Raw genomic sequence first — 13,776 nt, forward strand, 5'->3', positions numbered from 1 at the left:
CACCACATCTTCCTACGTAGTAATGTCAAAGTTGACTCACCAGTCTCCTCTTCCTGTTCCTCTTTAATCTGTGGAGGTTGTGGTTCCTCCAATAACATAAGCAAGCAGAAAGTAGAAGGCGTATCTGTGTATCAGATTGTGAAAATATTATAATAACAATAATAATAATAATAAAATGATTGAAAGACAGAACTAGTGTATTGTCTGCTAGCGTGATGCTTGCTTATTTTATATACATACTGTTGACTTTTACAACTTTGTCATGAATAATTCAACAACAAAAAAACGTATATTAAACACACACAAATACATTGCATTAAACAGTGCTGACTCCGGGCGGGTCTTTGAGCAACCGCTCCGGACCATGATGGATCTGATTAAATGAGGCCGTGTCAACTGTTCATGAGGGATGGGTTAACCTCTCGTCTACAACAATACAACCAGCGACCAGCCAATTCTTCAGATAATCTCCATGTATGTCCTGGCGGATAGAATCCATTCAGAATGCTTCAACACGTTTAGATAAATACTTGGCATCTTTGACAGACAAGAATGCAAAATAATACCGATACATTTCTCTGTCATGGTCTCTGTTGTTTTTATAATAATATATAATATATAATAATACCGATACATTTCTCTGTCATGGTCTCTGTCTGTCTGTTGTTTTTATAATAATACAATAATACCGATACATGTCTCTGTCATGGTCTCTGTCTGTCTGTTGTTTTTATAATGATATATAATAATACCGATACATGTCTCTGTCATGGTCTCTGTCTGTCTGTTGTTTTTATAATGATATATAATATAATAATACCGATACATGTCTCTGTCATGGTCTCTGTCTGTCTGTTGTTTTTATAATGATATATAATAATACCGATACATGTCTCTGTCATGGTCTCTGTCTGTCGGTTGTTTTTATAATGATATATAATATATAATAATACCGATACATGTCTCTGTCATGGTCTCTGTCTGTCTGTTGTTTTTATAATGATATATAATAATACCGATACATTTCTCTGTCATGGTCTCTGTCTGTCTGTTGTTTTTATAATGATATATAATATATAATGATACCGATACATGTCTCTGTCATGGTCTCTGTCTGTCTGTTGTTTTTTGGAAGTGAAGAGAGTATGAGACGAGACCCCATAAGCATACTGTACGCTACGTCATAACTGTGCACAGGCTGTGCAGGCCAAAAAAACAGATCTACAAGCTACAACGCATGTCTGTTTTTACCCGTTGATAGCTTGTAGATCTGTTCTATTTTTGCATGCCATGCAACAGCCATCTACTATGAGTGCATAACCGAACGAATTAACCCATTCAGGCCTAAGGCCGATTCTAAAAACGCCTCTAAATCCTGACCTAAGGTTTCTGAAAAATTCAAATATTGATATAGCAGAATCAAAATTTTTACATTTTTGAATACTGTACATACTGTACAGAACCCAAATATGGGTTCCCGGCCTGAGGGGGTAAGGTACAAATAGGGAACCCCGCCCAGAATGGGTTAAACAAAACAAATGATGCTCATTTGTAAGTGAAAGTAAGGAGTAACGAAGCATGTTTTGGCGGAGTAAATAGTTACTATATTACTATTTCTGCAGAGCAATTCGTTACTACTCGTAACTCGTTACTACTCGTTACTGGAAAAAGTAATATCATTACAGTAATATGTAACTAGTAACTCGTTACTGCCAAACACTGGTGATTATATAGGCATCTGATGTCACGCTCATGTGCTCCCAAATCATCTCACCAGTGCGCTCGCATCTCACCAAAGAAAAACTAATACATTGTAAAGATGTTATATTGTTTGTAAAGTTGGAAATCTACTTTTCTTTTTTTTTACATGCATATATAAGTACAGTTTAATGAGTGAATAAATATGCTTAGATGCCCGTGACAGCATGTCAGCAGTTCAGACAATGCTGCTCCGCTTGTGTACGACAGAAAAACAGGTGAGGACAAAGCGTACGACAGCTCCCGACCCAACATGATTTTTGTCCTGGCACACGTTCAAGTTAAAGGTTTTGCGGAAATGGTAAATGCCTGAGAGAGTATTGCACCACATCTTCCTACGTAGTAATGTCAAAGTTGACTCACCAGTCTCCTCTTCCTGTTCATCTTTAATCTGTGGAGGGTGTGGTTCCTCCAGGACTAGACTGGATCTCCTCTCCTGTTGTTCCTCCTTAATCTGTGGAGGGTGTGGTTCCTCCAGGACCAGACTGGATCTCCTCTCCTCATATTCAGATGAAACCTCTTTGCACACAGACAGGAGGAGGGGAGAGAAGGTAGCATCAGCAGAGCAACTCAAAGTGCTTTTGTCAACTCAAAGATGACATTTATTCTCCTATTCGTTTTGTCAGCATAACCATCGTTTAAAAGATGTCTCGAGTTTCTTCACAACGACTCACAGAGCAAGGTGTTGTGAGTAGAGCCCGACATCGGTCTCACCGATGTATCCGTCATTTTTGGCACCGATGCAGACATTATTTCACTGATGCGTTTATCATTAATGTAACCTACACTTTTAGAATGTAATACGTCCTTATGAAAAGCGCTCTTTCGGTTTGATATTAATTAATGTATTACAGCTGCAGAGAATGGATTTTAAAAGGCTCTGTGTGCCGTGCTTGTGACTCTGGAGCCTACGCTGCAGCAGAAAACCCTGCCCTGCGAGTGACTGTCATAAATGGAAGTCCAGTCCAGCTGTCATTCCGGACCCCTCGCCCTGAGAACTTTTACATGGATGTGAAACTAGAGGACAATCTCTCACTCCACGTCTTATTTATTGAGTACAAACTGAGAGCGGAGCACATTTATGCTGCCCAGGTCTCCTTGCTCACTGGGAGCGGAGGCATCCAATCTATGGATGTGTTTACAGGAATATATGTAATTTATGTATGATCACAGACATTCTAGGGATAGTGCAACTACTGGGAGATGTAGTTCCGTTCAGCTAGCTTAATGATACTTGTAGCTAAGCTGGTGTTGTTCAGAATCTACTAACCTGCAGTGTGTAGATCGATGTCCATATCAAAATCAATGTCCAGCAGTTTGTTTTGTGTCTCCAGCAGAGTTTGTAGTGTCTCCATCTCTCTCTGGAAGAGGTTGACCATGAACTCTCCCACCGCGCTGAGGCGCTCCAACACAAACACTCTGACGCTAAGCTCCACACTACAAACATCAGCACCCAGCTAGCAAGTCATGGCGCGCCGCCGACGTGAGGCGGTCCCCGCGCGCCGCGGATCGTGTCCTCCGCCGGGCGCGTGACGCGACGTGGGCAAGTCGTTCATGATCAGCGTGGGCCACGCGCCCCGACGCGCGTGTAGCCGGCGCCCCGCTTCTCTGCCGCGACTCGAACGTCAGCTACGGACAGCAGCAGCAGGACAGCGTGGAGCTGTCTTATGACACCCCCCCCCCCCCCATATATATTGCGACCCGCACCCCTCGATTCTCCCCCATGCTCACCTCCCTCCCACATATTTATAGAAACATAATAAAGCAGCAAATGTATACTTAATTTTGTTTCTTTATTAGGAAAAAAAAAAGTTACAATGAAAACATTTATACAGCCATGCTAAACATAAATAAAGGCACATAAACATAAAAAAAAACATGGAAATATTTTAAAACATACAAGTTTAGAATACAAGTGGTTGATTTTTATGTAATTTTGCTGAGAATGCACTTAAGGACCACACTTTGAGAACCACTGGCTCCTAAAATCTATAAAACAGTAAAACACCAAATTTCCTGAAACCACCAGGACATTGTTGGATAAGATTGTGTCCACAATTCCACAGTTTTCTGAAGAACCTATGTTTCTATATCAGTGGTTCTCAAATTATGTCATGTCAAGGACCCCAGAAATATATGAAATTGGCCGCAGACACCTATCTGAAAATATGTTGTTCCAGGGACTACCCAGAAGCAAAGAGGAGTTAAAAACGTTTGCTCTGAAATAATATATATTCAAAGATTTGCACATTTTCAGGATAAAACAAAATAGACCTACAAGCTCGTAGCGCGGTCCCTGGAACAACATATTTTCAGATTGGAGTAAATCTTTTGAACACCAATGATACAGAAACATCTAGGGTTTTCAGAAAACAGTCATACCATTTAAACACTTTAACCATCATTTTAAAAGCCGTTAGATTGTTGGCAGATTTACAAGCTCACAAGCTTGTAGATTTGCTTTTTTTTTTTTATCGTGAAAATGTGGCCCAAACCCAGTGAACGTTTTAACTCAAATCTGCGAGGATTTAGAAGACATTTTGTGGAATCAGTTCTCAAGTTTAATTTCTTATGTCTATAAAACACAAGTCTTTTCTGTGTGGTTAGTTATGTAGGCCCAATAACAGTTACACAGCAATAAACAGAACACACAATCATTCACATTCACCTTTTGAGCAAGAAATCGTGCAGCATACATTTGAACCCTTTTCATGCCAAAGTTATTCAGCATTTGAGCCACGGACCACCGTTTGATGAGCTGCCGTTTCCTTCCTTTATGAAGCCTGACTGTTGGCCGCCAGCAGAAGTTCCAGGATGCACCCTATCCAACGTCTCCGGCTCTCAGACCCCAGGTCCCCGTCACTGAAGTCCAAGATCCCCTGGTTTTAGCCACTTTAACCATTATTTAAAAAGCTGTAAGCTGTTGAAAACGAGCTTGTAGATTTGCTAATTTTGAAACATCGTGAAAATGTGGCACAAATCTGTAAATATATATTATTTTGCAGCAAACGTTTTAACTCATCTGTGCGGATTTAGAAGACATCAGTTCTCAAGTTTAAGTGCTTAAGTCTTTAAAACACCAATTCTCTTCTGAGTGGAGTCAGGAGTTTCTGAGCGTAGCAATGTGTGTATGTCCCCGTGTCTGTATGTCCGAGCACGGAAAGCTGGGTGCGTTCCTTGAGGTCTGGATGTTGCGGGGACCCCCACACGGTACAATGCAGGCTGGGTATAGAGGGTCAGGGAAACCCGACTGGTGGTAGCCTTTCCAGCAGAGGTTGAAGTCGATAGGTCTTCCTCCAGCGAAAGTTCGTCTGAAATCACAGAATTAATTAAATACATTTTTTTCACCTTAATCATTTATCTGTCTTGTGATTCATGACTTAACAGTTGCCCTGTGGGTAAAAACCCAGCCATTTTCTAATTTCTATTCCTGTGCTAAAATGTGAAAATGTTCTTACCATTTTTATTATCCATTTTATTCATCCATCACCATCATCTCCACTTCCTCCACGTGACCTCATCTGTAATTTGAACAAAATCAAATACAAAATTGATATGGATTGCATTTGTATAGGGCTCACAACACGTGAGCTTGTAGATCGACTATTTTCACCAAGTGTAAATTCAGGCATTCTGAAATAGGCCTACCTACCATCACTGCTGTGAAATGTGGGATAACGTTTTGATGGCTGTGAGAACCACTGCCTTAACCCATTTAGACCTGAGGACGCATCTGTGTCGCCTCATAGGTTTTAAACATTATTTTAAAAGCTGTTAGCTGTTGAAAAATAGCAGATCTACAAGCTCATAGTGTGGCATAGAGTGCCACAGTACTCATCATAATACACCTCAGTCATTTAAAATGTACACAGTTACACATTGTTGGGTGCCAATTTGCTGTCCTTGGTAAAAATGAAAATGAACAATTACCTTAAATTAAAGAACGATGTCTCAGCTCTGTACAGCATGTCACCTTGTCTGTAAAATGAAATCAAATTAAAGTCAAAATTCTTTCAAATGTAACAGCAAACTTGAGGCAAGAGAGCTTAATTGTAGCATGCAACCTTAATTCAGTGGTAGAAAATGTTCTTACCGTTTGTACGCCCAACAGATCCAAGTCCTGTGTCTGAAATTACAGTAACAACAAAATGGTAAACATTGTATGTACATAAAATCAATTTGATGAAAACAGAAGATCTACAAGCACACAATGTGCTGCGAGCTTGTAGACCAGCTATTTTCAGCATGCAACCAAGTGTAAAAATCAGGCTACGAGCAAGCAACGTATCAAATCTGATCTAATTCGAATAATTATTATGACTTTTATCAACATAAGAAGACGTTAGAAAAGAACATCATGATACATTATTATTGTTCGCTACTAAACCATTTTACTTACTTCTGATATGAGGTTGCTTTGTTTCCCCCAGCCTCCACCGTCTGGGTCGATCTTGCTGGAATCTTGTTTGTCTGTAAAATTAAATAATATAAAACACCGTCCAACGGAGCTATAGATGTTTTTAAGCCACGTCCAAACAATAGATTAGCTAGCTAGCTAGCTAGCTAATCTATTCCCTCTAGCTAACGTTAGGGTTACGTGCACAGATAAAGATCACGTGTAATTACACTACACACAGTATATATCAGATATAAAAATACACTGACCTTTCAACTGAATTTCTCCGGAGAAAAACGGCGAAATATAAGCCTTTGTTGTGGAGTCCTCGACTACAAGTACTTCTGCTCATTGCTCAAGACAACAACAACAAAGCAGCCAGCCGAGAAGCCTGAGGCTGCAATGCATGCCGGGTAAAGCGTCCCGTGTTACTATAACAAATATACAAATATAACAAACTAATACAAATATACAAGTATAGTCCCTGGACTCCCTGCTGTACTAAATATTATTATTATTATTATTATTATTATTATTATTAATAATAATAATAATCAAATAATAATAATAATAGGTCACTATTAATGAGTTTATACAATAACCGCATAAGAATAAAAACTAAAACAAGGCAAAAATGTATTTATACATAGATGCACATCCATGCCTGAGAGAGAGAGAGAGAGAGAGAGAGAGAGAGAGAGAGAGAGAGAGAGAGAGAGAGAGAGAGAGTCGGGCGGGGGAGGCAAGCCTTACGTCAGCGTGAGGAGGGGCTGTACATCACTGTAAATTCACAAGGCATTAAAATGTAAATGAGCGCGATCGCTTGACGTGAAGAGAGAGGCGCGATGGCCAAGCGCGACCGGGCGTGCACGGCGATGAAATAGACAGCGGGAGGCGGTACCTAGCGGGGCAATGTTAGCTGGGCAGCGCCACGCTGCTGTTTGTCCACAACAAACAATATCTCCTCTCCCACCGCCGCTAGCTGTTTTGATTGATTGAAATATTTATTAACAGTTTGTAGAATTTACAGTACATTTTAAGCACAAACTCAATACAAAGACTGTCAACTGTGAGTGGACGACCCAATTAAGCATTACACTTGTTTACAACAGGGTCCACATTGTTGACTCTAGACCACAACAACATTATGCGACGGTAAAAGAAGGACCTCAACATTAAACGTGAACCATCAGAGACTTCAGAGTGGACCGAAGGAGGAGATGAACTATTTGTGCTTTTCAGCTGCAGCGGAGAAGGACCAGATCTACCAGGCAGCCATTGATTGATTGATTGATTGATTGAAATATTTATTAACAGTTTGTAGAATTTACAGTACATTTTAAGCACAAACTCAATACAAAGACTGTCAACTGTGAGTGGACGACCCAATTAAGCATTACACTTGTTTACAACAGGGTCCACATTGTTCAATTCATCAAAACATTTAAAGACATACAACCATTTAGAGACATACAAATAGACATTTCTATGTAGCTAAAGAACAGAACAGGAATTCATCATATGGGAAGCAAAAAAGGGAAAATATACAAGCACTGGGAAAATATACAATATACAATATACAGTGAGGGAAATGGGGTGGGGGGGATTCAGATTTTACAGAGGCCAGTTTCGAATTGCAGCCATCCGTAGGTGCCCTTTGAGAGCGGTTTTGAAGGAGTCAAGGGATTCACATGTCTTAATGACTGTTCATTTATCTCCAGCCGTACAGACTCCATTTGACGGTTTTCACCTCCTTTAGGAGACATTTCCACCAAGCTTTCTGTTCCTACTGTAATATAGAATGTGTAATAAAGGCACAAACATCAACATGTCTGACTTCTTCAACAGCGGCCATCGCCGTAATGGAAAACTAGACGCAGTCACGTGACGTGATGGCATCACGTGATGCAAACAAGCACTTCAGGGTCAAAGGTTTTCCGCGCATGCGCAACAAAATAATCCAGGCACTGTTGTCTTAATGCCTTTCGCCCTCTGGTGGTGGAGGTGTGTAACTGTCATAGATAGATAGATAGATAGATAGATAGATAGATAGATAGATAGATAGATAGATAGATAGATAGATAGATAGATAGATAGATAGATAGATAGATAGATACTTTTTGAAACTGCCTTTGAATCTTAAAATATCTACAACCTCGTGTTGCGGTGTGACACGCTTTGAGCTTGTAGATCAGCTTTTTGAACATTTGACAATTTAAATCCATGATTCATTGATATTAATAGGAAAAATAAATTTAATTTTGAATATGCGTAGGCTACTTTCCACCACTGATGACTGGAATCCAACATCAGGGACTCAGGGAGTCTGAATTAGTACCTATGTAATAGACAGTAATTACCTAGTAATTATTACTGGCGGTTCATGAGCTGGCAGTTCATGATCTATACCCGTTTTTCAATTGAGTGCTATAGCGCCACCCTTTGGCCAATGGTTGTGGTATTTGTCTCTAAGCAGGGTGACATAGCCATATTGCCACATTTCGTGAAAACTGCATGGTTTGACCTGGAGCACTGACAGATGGTCAGTATTTGAAATACATGTATTTGAAATACGTATTTGAAATACTTTTTTGTATTTTGTATTTTGTATTTCGCTGGGACGGAAGAAATTAGATGTATTTTGTATCTAAATACTTTCAGATTGAGTATTTTCTGTATTTCAAATACATAAAATACTTTTTTTGTTTTAATGTAATTTTATTCTCAAATGGACACAATGTTAAACATTTACACTGCCTCAGGTTTAAACTGTAGGGGCAAAACACACGCACCCATACACACAACACAACACAATGTGTGATGTCACTTCTATTCCGCCTTCTGATTGGCTTACGCACTCAAATTGAACCACAAATGAGAGGCAGAGTAGGGCGGGCCTTCAGTTGAAATGGAGACAAACCTCACAAGGCTCACAAGTCTTCAAGTTGCAAACTGAACCAAATGATTACTTGGTTCCCCCGGAGATAAAAGGTATGTATTAATCTAAACATGATTGTTGGATATTGCAAGCTAAGGCATGCAAGCTTACAACAATACATATTTAAATATTAGTAAAGTAGTGGAAGGTAGAGGGAGGCTTTAGAGCTGCAGGGCATGTCTGACCCTGGACAGGCAGAACATGTGTGGACACATGGACACATGGAAGTGAACAAAACAGGGCACATCTGGGCACATCAAACAACAAACATATGTTAAATAAATATGTTTGTTCTACTGAGCCTAAATGTGCAGGTGCAGTACTATTTCAACACAGGGTGGGTGTATAATTCTATTTTTGGTGTTATGTTTGGCTGGATCAGTCACAAAAAACACACCTGACTGCAATTCATCTCATTAAAAAGTAACAGTTGCCACCTAGTGGCACAACTGCTGTTTGTTTTAAACAGCAGTTCAATATAAAACCTGTCCATGCCCTCTTTGAACTGATGAACTCTCATTTTTAGCCTTAATAATAATGAAGTGCCTTTTTGTTGTGATATCGTGCTGTTCAGGTTAAATTAATTAATGGCAATTCATTGATAATCTATTCATCTTAGTCATTAGTATCTTGTTTACTTATCTTGTTTTTTATTGTTGGTTTAAATTTACAATTGGTGGTAGGCCTAATCAATCAATCAATCTCTTTCTACATTTTTCTTGAGGTAGAAGTCAAAGATGAGTGACAGTGAGGAATCAGATGGCCCAGGGCCATCTGCCTCACCGCCATGGCCAGAAGTTGAACTAGAAGAGGCCACAGCTGCAGCAGACACACAACTGTCAAACGGCAACTGTGCAATACTGGATGGGAAATTCTTTAAAATTGTTCAGAAAGATAGTGATAGTGGAAAGATACTGGCAGAGTGTCAGATGTGCACACCTAAAAGGACAATAATCAGTGGCACACTCCAGGCAACATCAAATTTTTAATTGCACATGAAAAGGAAACATGAAGAGAAACTTCCAGAATTTGAAGCACATAAAATGCAAGTATCCACTGGGAATAAAAGAAAGGCTGCCACGGCCCAAGGCCCAAGCAAAAGCAGGCAACGTACATTATTTGACCGTGCGCCAGTGACACAAAACAAAATTTACACTTTAGTCACAGCATTTGTTGTAAAAGGCATGCACCCATTATCCACTGTGGAGCAAGCAGAATTTGTGGATTTGGTGCAAGGACTTTCCTCAGATGGTACAGTCATGTCAAGGAGGACACTTGGGAGGAGGATAAATACCCAATATAACAGTCAAATTGCCATCTTGAAGGAAGTACTGCAGAGCGTAAAACAGGTTTGCACCACTGCCGATATATGGTCAACAAAGAAAACCAGTTTTTTGGGAGTCACTGTTCACTGGATAGTTCCTGAGACCCTAGAGCGTAGATCATCTGCACTGGCTTGTAGGCATTTCCCCAGTCCACATACATACAACAGAATTGCTGAACTACTGGAGGAAATCCACTCTGAGTATGGGCTCACACCTGCCACTGTCGTGGCTACTGTTACTGATAATGCAAGCAACTTTGCCAAAGCCTTTAGAGAATTCAACATCACACTATGTTCAAACCAGCAGGATGATGAGACAAATGATCTGGAAGAGGAGCTAACTTTTGTGGAGATTGATCCAGAGGGAGAAGGAGTGACAGAAGGTTCCATCATTCTACCATCTCACATCAGGTGTGCAACGCACACACTCAGCCTAGTATCAACCACTGATGCTATAAAAGGAAATACAACTCTCTCAAGATTGAATCATGCAGCCATGGGAAAGTGTTCAGCTCTGTGGAATGCTTCTGGAAGACCAAAGAGTGCTGAAACAATTCAGGGCATTATCAAGCAGGAATTAAAGACACCCTGCGTTTGTAGGTGGAATTCGCTTCATGACTGTTTGAGCCAGTTGACATCTCTACGGGAGAAGCTTCCTCTTGTCATGGCTGCCTTGGCCCTTCCACACTTCAAAGAAATAGAGTTTGAATTCCTAGAGGAATACTGCCGAGTCCTCAAGCCCATAGCCATCTCAATTGATAGGCTTCAAGGACAGTTATCCTGCTACTATGGACAGCTCATACCTACGCTCTTTTCTATTCAGGCAAAACTCAATGACTTGCAATCTTCAAATCTGCGATACTGCTCTCAAATATTGCAAGCCACCATAACTGGCTTTGAGAAAAGGTTCAGTAGCTACTTGGAGCTGAATATTGATGTCAACGAAGCCATCCTGGCTACAGCAACCCACCCATTTTTCAAGATGAGGTGGTTACCTCTCAGACTGGCTGCAGAGAAGAAGAGGATCCATCAGCTGTTCCTGCACTCAGCTGAAGAGCTTGGCCTTCTGTCCGAAAGTGAGACTACCTCATCAAATGCCGGCGCTGAAGAGAGTGAAGATGAGTTTGTTAAGTTATGCGTAGTTCTGCAGCTTAACGTTGCATTCGGAGAAAAGATTAGATCCATTTAGCCAAGCATGGCATATTTATTATATTAAGGGCTCCCTGTCACACATCAGTCTCACGGTGACAGACCCAATACAATCACTGAATGAAAAAACTGGTCTGCTCCATACACAGGCAGTAGTCATGTGACCCGAGTCACCTGATCATGCCATAGGAGGCAGACATGCATCCTATACCTTGCGCCTTGGCGCCTCACAGTGGCACAAGCACAACACCGCAGATCATACAGAACAGCAGCACAGAACTACATACAATACACAAGTGAGGACATACATCCCGTCAAATCTCAACACCCCCACTTGTTCTCAGGTTGTTGTAAATCTTGTTACTGTAATCTTAAACCAAAAAAACAAAACAAAACAAAACATACAGAGTGAATGTGAATCCCTGTCTTACACATTTTAAACTCCAAAACGAATTGCATCAAACTTCTTCAGTTTCAATCTACTTGCAGGTTTGGTCATTATATCAGCAACAATATCATCTGTAGGACAATACATCAGAATGACTCTTCCCTCACTCACAGTGGATCTGATAAAGTGGTACTTTATGTCCACGTGCTTACACCTCTGTCTGTTTACAGGGTTTTTGGCGAGAGCAATCGTTCCCTGATTATCCTCATGTACTACAGTTTGTGTGTAGCCTACTTGTAGTTATCTATACCTTCTAGTAACTGCTCTAGGTATAGGCACTCCTGTACGGTCGAAGCTAGTGCCATGTACTCCGCCTCACATGTGGAGAGCGCTACTGTAGGCTGTTTTCTAGTTTTCCATTAAACTAGAGAGCTGTTCTTACTAAGACTCACACAGTATCCTGTGGTACTGCGCCTGTCGCTGACATCAGACGCCCAGTCAGCATCACTGTAGGCCTGTATACCTAGCTTCTCACTGTTGTTTCTTTTGAAACTTAACCCTTTCTCAGAAGTACCTTTGAGATATCTTAGAACATGTTTCACAGTAACCCACTGCTCTTCTGTAGGCTCAGCAAAATACTGTGATAACCTGCTTACCACAAAGCTTAAATCTGGTCTGGTACAAGTGGTTAGGTATATAAGGCTTCCTACAGCCTCCCTGTACATCCTGACATCATTCATTTTTACTGCATCCTCAGTATATTCTAGTTTCTGATCACAGGGCGTTTCTCTGGTTCTACAGTTTTCCATGTTAAAACGCTGAAGTATCTTGTTGGTGTACTTTTCCTGTGACATGGTTACACATCCATCAGATTGGCTGAAATTGATACCCAGAAAATGTTTGAGTCTACCTAGATCTTTCATTTTAAACTTTCTTGCGAGCATCTCTTTCACCTCTCTCAAAATCTTCTCATTGCAGGCTGCAATGATCAAGTCATCGACCCATATGATTACGATCACCTTTTTGTCTTGTGACTCTTTGGCATAAACACAGTGGTCGGATGGATTTTGTGTGAACTCATTTTCAGTTAAACAATCGTGCAAGACTCTATTCCAATTTCGCCCTGATTGTTTGAGACCATAAAGTGATTTTTCTAGCTTATACACTAGACCATCATCCTTCTCTTCATAACCCTCGGGTGGATTGATGTATATGTCATAATCTATGGGAGCGTGTAAATACGCTGTTTTCACGTCCATCTGGTGTAGGAGCAGGTCCTCCTGAGCTGCTTTCTGTAACACCACCCGTACACTCGTCAGGTTAGCTGTGGGTGAAAACGTCTCCCCATAGTCTATTCCCATTACCTGGCTGTAACCCTTGGCCACAAACCGTGCTTTGTATTTGTCTCTTCCCTCTACATCACTCTTGATGGAGTAAACCCATTTTCCCCCCACTGTTTTCTTGCCTATTGGCAGGGTAGTTGGGGTAAATGTCTTGTTCTCATTTAATGAGTGGACCTCCTCATCCATGGCTTTTACCCACTCTTTTGAGTTAGCAGATCTCATAGCCTCCCCAAAAGTCTGTGGAACACCATATACTGCTCTGTAGCAGTAGTCTACTGTGGTATGAACCCCATCACTATCACTGTCTCCATCTACGAAGTCATCTAAGTGGCTAGGTTTCCTCCTTTCTCTAGTTGGATACCTCCTACTGTCAGGTTCATCACCTGTCACACTCTGTTGTGTTTGGTTATGGCTATTTGGTCTCATAACCTCACCTGGACTACCACTATGTGTACTTCTTCTCCGTACACTTGGTTCCTG

General features: G+C 40.8%; 1 long non-coding RNA gene across 1 annotated transcript; it reads right to left on the reverse strand.

Moving 5' to 3' along the window:
• Nucleotides 1-4,765: 4,765 nt before the first annotated feature.
• Nucleotides 4,766-6,230, reverse strand: LOC310862800. Its single transcript, XR_014569625.1, has 5 exons — nt 6,158-6,230; nt 5,852-5,884; nt 5,689-5,736; nt 5,217-5,279; nt 4,766-5,069 (listed from the first exon to the last, which is right to left on the reverse strand). It is a non-coding gene; the product is annotated as an uncharacterized lncRNA (long non-coding RNA).
• Between the last annotated feature and the right edge of the window lie 7,546 nt (nt 6,231-13,776).

Source organism: Protomyctophum parallelum (genome assembly GCF_964188405.1).
Source record: "Protomyctophum parallelum genome assembly, chromosome: 1".
Taxonomy (NCBI): Eukaryota; Metazoa; Chordata; class Actinopteri; order Myctophiformes; family Myctophidae; genus Protomyctophum; species Protomyctophum parallelum.